This window comes from Falco rusticolus, chromosome 15 (genome assembly GCF_015220075.1).
Source record: "Falco rusticolus isolate bFalRus1 chromosome 15, bFalRus1.pri, whole genome shotgun sequence".
Classification (NCBI taxonomy): Eukaryota; Metazoa; Chordata; class Aves; order Falconiformes; family Falconidae; genus Falco; species Falco rusticolus.
The window spans coordinates 5,891,839-5,897,838 of NC_051201.1; positions in this window are offsets into that span (position 1 = coordinate 5,891,839).

The following is a 6,000-nucleotide window of genomic DNA, read 5'->3' on the forward strand; positions in this document are numbered from 1 at the left end:
GGCTGCTGGGTGGTGTGATAATGTTGAATTCCTAAGGACAAGCCGTTCTGCTTACATAAAATGTAACTGTTGTTTTTTATTTTTTTATCTTAAGTAACTGGAGGGTTGTTCTCTGCTTTTCAATTTGCCAGCGATATTTGGATTGTTGGGATTTGATATTTGAAGAGTAAAATGTTGAAAGGATTAAGAAATACTGTAAACTACCCAAGCCTTTAGCAATTTTAGTAATTAGTGCAGCAAAAATTTCTTAATTCCCAAGAAATAACGTTACTTAATAATCACACCCCATGGTTTCTTCTTCATAAATCAATTATTTTGTCTTATTGTAAAGTGACTTTTATTGTTTACAGTAGCAAATCAGCTCTTTGGAGTTCTCATTGAGCAGAATATGCCATCGATAAGTAGACATTTTAATACATTTATCTTCAAAGTTCGCTTTATTACACCTACTAATTTGCTGCTTTCCACAACAGTGAAAAAAAGACAGTGAAAACCAGTGAGTCATTTTTCAGATGCATTCTAAAACACTCCTCCTCTGAAACCCTTGGCTTTCTTCATAGTATCAACTCTTCCCAAAGGTGCCTTGAATGAATTAGAAAACATCCCTTCCCAAGCTGTAGAAGAATATATGTCCTTTCTTTTGAGACAGGTCTGATAATCTGACTGTTCTTTCTGGGCTTTGCTGTTATCCTGCTCTCAGGCAGCTTAAATTAGAACAACCCACCCTCCACCATATTGGAAGACATCTCCATGACCTGATCTATATTTTAGGAATTTTCATTTGCATTGTAAAGTGTTTAAATCATGTTAACATGGTCAATATTGTTGCTGTAAGATTCACAACCCAAACAAATATTAGTTTGGAGGTTTTGAAAGGGTGAATGCTTTAGTGAATACTTTGAAGAGGGGAAACATCTTTTTCCTGATTACTCATTCCTTGTTTTAGAGTACACAGTCTCTTGGGATGCAGTGGTGTGTGAGTCAATAGTGAGGAGCAGAAAGAGGACTTTTGTGATTGTCAAACCGAGGAAAAGTTGATTGTGGTTTCTGTGTGTTTCACTGTCATTTAGCAGAAAACAAGGTTTTATGTTTTAAAAAATCGAAGTGACCTTCATTTGCCCAGCAGGTCTCTGTTGTAACTCACAAATTCATGCGATATACCTTTCAATCTTTTGGAAAAAATAGAAATATTTAAACTTACTACCATTTTTTTTTAAGTTTCCAATAACAGATTTTCTGGAAATACATATTTTTCCAATTGCAATTGCCTTGAAAATGGAAATATCTTCACTTTGAAATGAAATTGCTGCAAAATCCAGTTTTTGTACAAATTACAAACTCTAAACTGAATGTTTTTGCTAAATATGTGATTATTCATTACTCTTATTGTTTTGCCGCCTTCTCCTATTTCCCATCCCAAGAGAGCAATGCAAGCAAGGGAGGCATTCCAAGTGTGATACGTCACATTTGAACACTTCTTTTGGTCTGGTGGATGCTCTGGTTTCCACTACTTTAATTACAGGAATTATCTCTCAGACTGAAGAAACTTAAAATTGAAACGATTATATTTCGGAGAGCTAAAATACTGTTGTCATAGCTGTACCATTGATTTGTTATTGATTGTTTAGTCAGTCTGTCCAGTGCTATGCAACTACTGTAGGTACTGTACAGTCAATAATACAGTTCCCCCAAGGAGTGTACAGTTGAGTAGTGCATTTTGGCAGCAAGCTCTATGAAAAGTCACTGTAAAAGACTGCATTGTCTCTTGAAGAGGAAGCTAAATGACAGGTGAGAGTAAATTGGTAGATGGAGAAATTGAGAGAATTCCTTTACTAAGGTATGAAAATTAAATGCGAAAAGGGTGAAAATGAGGCACGAGTAAGAGGAAGGAGAGAAGGACAAGGAACTAAAGGTGAATGCAAGGGGAAAGCTGTGCAAAGCCTTGGCTCTGTGAAATGAGTGGCAAAAGAGAGTATTTTAGCAGCAGCAGCAACTGGAAGTGAAAGCAGGGAACAAAATAACAAGATGTCTATCCCTTACCAAAGAAGGGAGGATGACCAGAACGTGGAAAAAGTCAGTGAGGGTAAAAATGAAAGAAAGTGGTTTAGTGTGTTCATAAAGAGAGAGTTGACAGCAAATGGTGCGGAGCTGCAGCAGGAAGAGGAGAGTCACTAATGACGCCACTGTTCTGGCGGGGTGATAGGCAGGATAATGGATTTCCTAGGGCTTGGTGCTGTGATGTCTGTATACTCACCTGTTAGGTCTCAGAGAGCACTGAAATACCCCAGGAAACTTGTCGGAGAAATTATCCAAGATGTAAGTCAACTAGGAGTTGCAAAACAAGATGAGGATGTCCTTAGCATACATATAGTATCTAAAAATTAGAGAATAAATGAACATGAAAGGAAAATAGGAAGGTGCCATTTTTTAAAAAGAATTAATTTACATTGTTTTGTGGCAAGAAGAAGTAGACTTGGGAAAAGCCCAATATGCTTTACTCTGTGCCACGCTGTCTTTGAAAGCAAACAAGTAGTTGTGATTGCTTGATTCTGATGCTAAATTAATGTCTTCCTCCAAACCCTTCTTTGGATCTTAAAACATGCAATTACTTATCATCAAGAGGAAGCTTTTGAAATAGAAACTGAAATACCACAGTATAATGAAACAATAATATATAAAAAACAAAGAAATGTTTGTTTGTTGGTGTCCAGCGTATGCCATGGAACAGAACTTTTCTAGGGTTGAAAGTGGCAGCTGTTCTGAAAATCATCTGTACTTCTTACAACTTCATGATTCTGTTCTGTTCTATTAAGTATGGCAAATATAGTTTTGCCTTATTTCGGGAAGGGGGAAAATGAAACTTTGACCAAGGATGCATGAAGAAATGGATGACAACTAAGATATATGGAGGAAGACATCAGTATGTTAATACTTCATATGGGAATCCATATGATGTAGTTGTATATACTTGTCATTATTCATCTAGACTTAGAAAATAAGGAAGTCCCATTGCTTAGCACATATTCGCTGGTCAGTTACTTTCCATGGGAAATATTTCATATTAAGTGTAATGTGTGGTGTGATTTTGTGAGTTGATTCATGTGATCTATTGTTTTTAACAGGTCTCCATGCAAGTATGAAGATCAACTTACTGCAGTCATTTTAACAGACTGAGATCACATGAGAAAGAGAGATGGAGGAAAATCTGCCTTAAAAATTAAAGCACAGAATGGTGTGTCACAGAAGGAAACAGAGATTGTGTACACCACCACAAGCAGAAAAGGCCAGTACAGAAGTTAACCTGCAAGAGGAGGCTTCACTGTCAAAAAAATGTTTCCCTAAAATTGTACAAGCAGTGTTCCCAAAGAGCAGTCACTGAAGAAAACCTGGTAGTGACTAAGACTTTGCATCAGACAGAAGTGGCTCAGAATTGGTTTCTGGTGTGAGTCAGCAAAGGTATGTTTTCTGTGGATTATTACCACAGCCACATAGCAGCCATTATAGAAAATGCTTTACCAGGACACATACTTGTTCTGGAACATAAATGATATATGTAGGGCCTCACTCAAAAAACATGGCAATGATTGGAAGTATTCTTTTAACTTCTGTGAATTTAGGTGCCTTCCACACCTGTTCATCTCTCCTTTTTCTGGTTCCTTTTGCCTCTTGCTATACAGTTGTATCATTCACCATCTTATTTTATGAAACTAGAACTGTGTCTGGCAACAGGGATTGAAGCTAATCTTCGTTATGTCTTTTCTTATGTTGAAAATTAAGATAGCTTTGTCTTTGACTGAGCACATTTATTCTTTTGACAGTACCTCCCAATGACACCCAAAATAACATCTTTCCATATTCTGCTCCCTCTTGTTTGCAAATGCCATTTTTCCACCTGACATGTTGTCATAGATAATAGGAAGGTGCCAAAACATTCCTGCTGAAAGATTTGCGAACTTTCTGACTAAGGCAAAAAAAAAAAAAAACAACGGGAAAACGTAGATCATGTAGAAGTCAATTTCATATGGGAACTCTTGTGTATACAGAGCTTTCAAAATTGATGGCTCAACAGCTGAATTTTCAACAGATTTAGGAAATCATGATGTACATCAGGCAGGAGCAAATTGCACACATTATTGTCTTATATTCCTGTATATCTTGAACATCAGGTAAGAGTCCAGTATTAAGAGACTGGTTTGTGGCCTTATTTTTATGTGGGTAGAAATAGAAGTGTGAAGTGGATAGCTCAAGTGGTTTCTTCTGTTAAGCAGCAAATGACGGTGTGTGAACACCTAAGAACGATACAAGTTGTAATGCAACATGGGATTTGAAACTTGCCAACTTGAAAGTGCCAATTAAAGGAAGTCAGGATACGTTTTATTAGTACTATCTGGACAAGATGTATTAGAGTCATTATGAAGAATCCATAAATAGCAAGACGATAGAAAACACTGTTAGATTTAGCTGACTGAAAGATTACCTTAAGGGAAGACATCTGATTAATTCAGTAGAGTTTACGCATAAGAGTGTATGTAATATTCAGAGTGATCACAGTATATTGCAGCACATTAGTAAGCTAATGGATTTTTTTCCCTGAAACTGTGCTCTGTAAAAATGCACCGAACTAGCAATATCTACAAGTACACAAATATGCAGGGTCTTAACACCTAGGTGTATAATTTTATATGTTAATGTTTTGTGGCTTTTAATGAAGGACTCAGCTTGTATGTCTCTATTTGCTGCTCACAAACCACTTCTGTAAAGCTAGGCTGCTCACGAGGTTTGCATGATGAAATGGAACACCACTGCATGATTATAACAATGACTGCAAAACTACACAAGGACACATAATGTTTCAGAAAACGAAAAGAATTATTCCTTACTAGTAAGAGGTGATATGGAGCCTGATCCATCTGTGGAAGGGATTACACAATGTCAATACTTGCGAGGATGGGGAGCCTGAAGCCGGAAAGTGCCTCCAAGTCTATTTTTCTGGGCTTACAAGCTAAAACCCTGGAATACACTGAAAGTGTTTTAAAAACATACAATTATTAGAAAAGCTCAGAAGGGTGGTGTCTGGAGAAGACCTCTGCAGATCATCTAGTCCAACCCTGCAGCTCAAAGCATTGCCATCTAGAGCGCATTTGCTCCTGGCCATCTCCAGTTGGGTTTTGAATATCTCCAAAGATGGAGATTCCACAACCTCTCCAACCTGTTCCAGTGGTCAACCACCCTTACAGCAAAAACCCTTTTGTTTATGTTTAAATGGATATTTAAATTAATTTCATAAAGCTAAATTTGATCAGTTTATTTTTTATGAGATTTTCAAAATACTTTCTAGAAATTTATTAGTATCTTGAACATGGTGATCTGAAAACTGAACTATATTACGACTTGATGATTCTAAAGGTCATGACAAATTGCAGAGTTAGGTATGAAATCCATACTGCAACTCTCAGGCCCTGGCTCCAGCGATTAATTGGATTACCTGTGGCATTTTTTCTGATTACCTTCTTTAAGGAGAGACTTCCTTTTGCAGTTACAAGATTCTTGGTCCCTGGCAAATTATGTTAGATTTCACTCAAAAAAAATGCATGTATATTGTGTTTCAGTATCATAACACAGCTCAAAATATTATTATGAACTAGTAAAGGATTAGCTACTTTTTGCCCAGAAGTTTAAAACAAAGAGCTTTTAGATCTTGACATAATGGGAAAAGCCAGTTTTAGTTCAGGGAGAAGCAGCATGAATTTTTTCTGGTGGGCATTCAGAAATTCCTTCTGTGCTGAGTTAGCTAGAGTTACTAATGGCACCCTTTTTTAAAGATGTATGTGTTTACAAGGGTTTTCTTTAGGAGCACGGGAGCTAAATTTTAAAAGGATATTTATTTATTTTGCTAAGATGTTTTATGTTTTGAAATAATATGTGTCATATAGTGCCTTATCATACAGTCTGCATTTTAAAAATATGTAAGTGTATCATGCATGTTAATTACTTGTTATT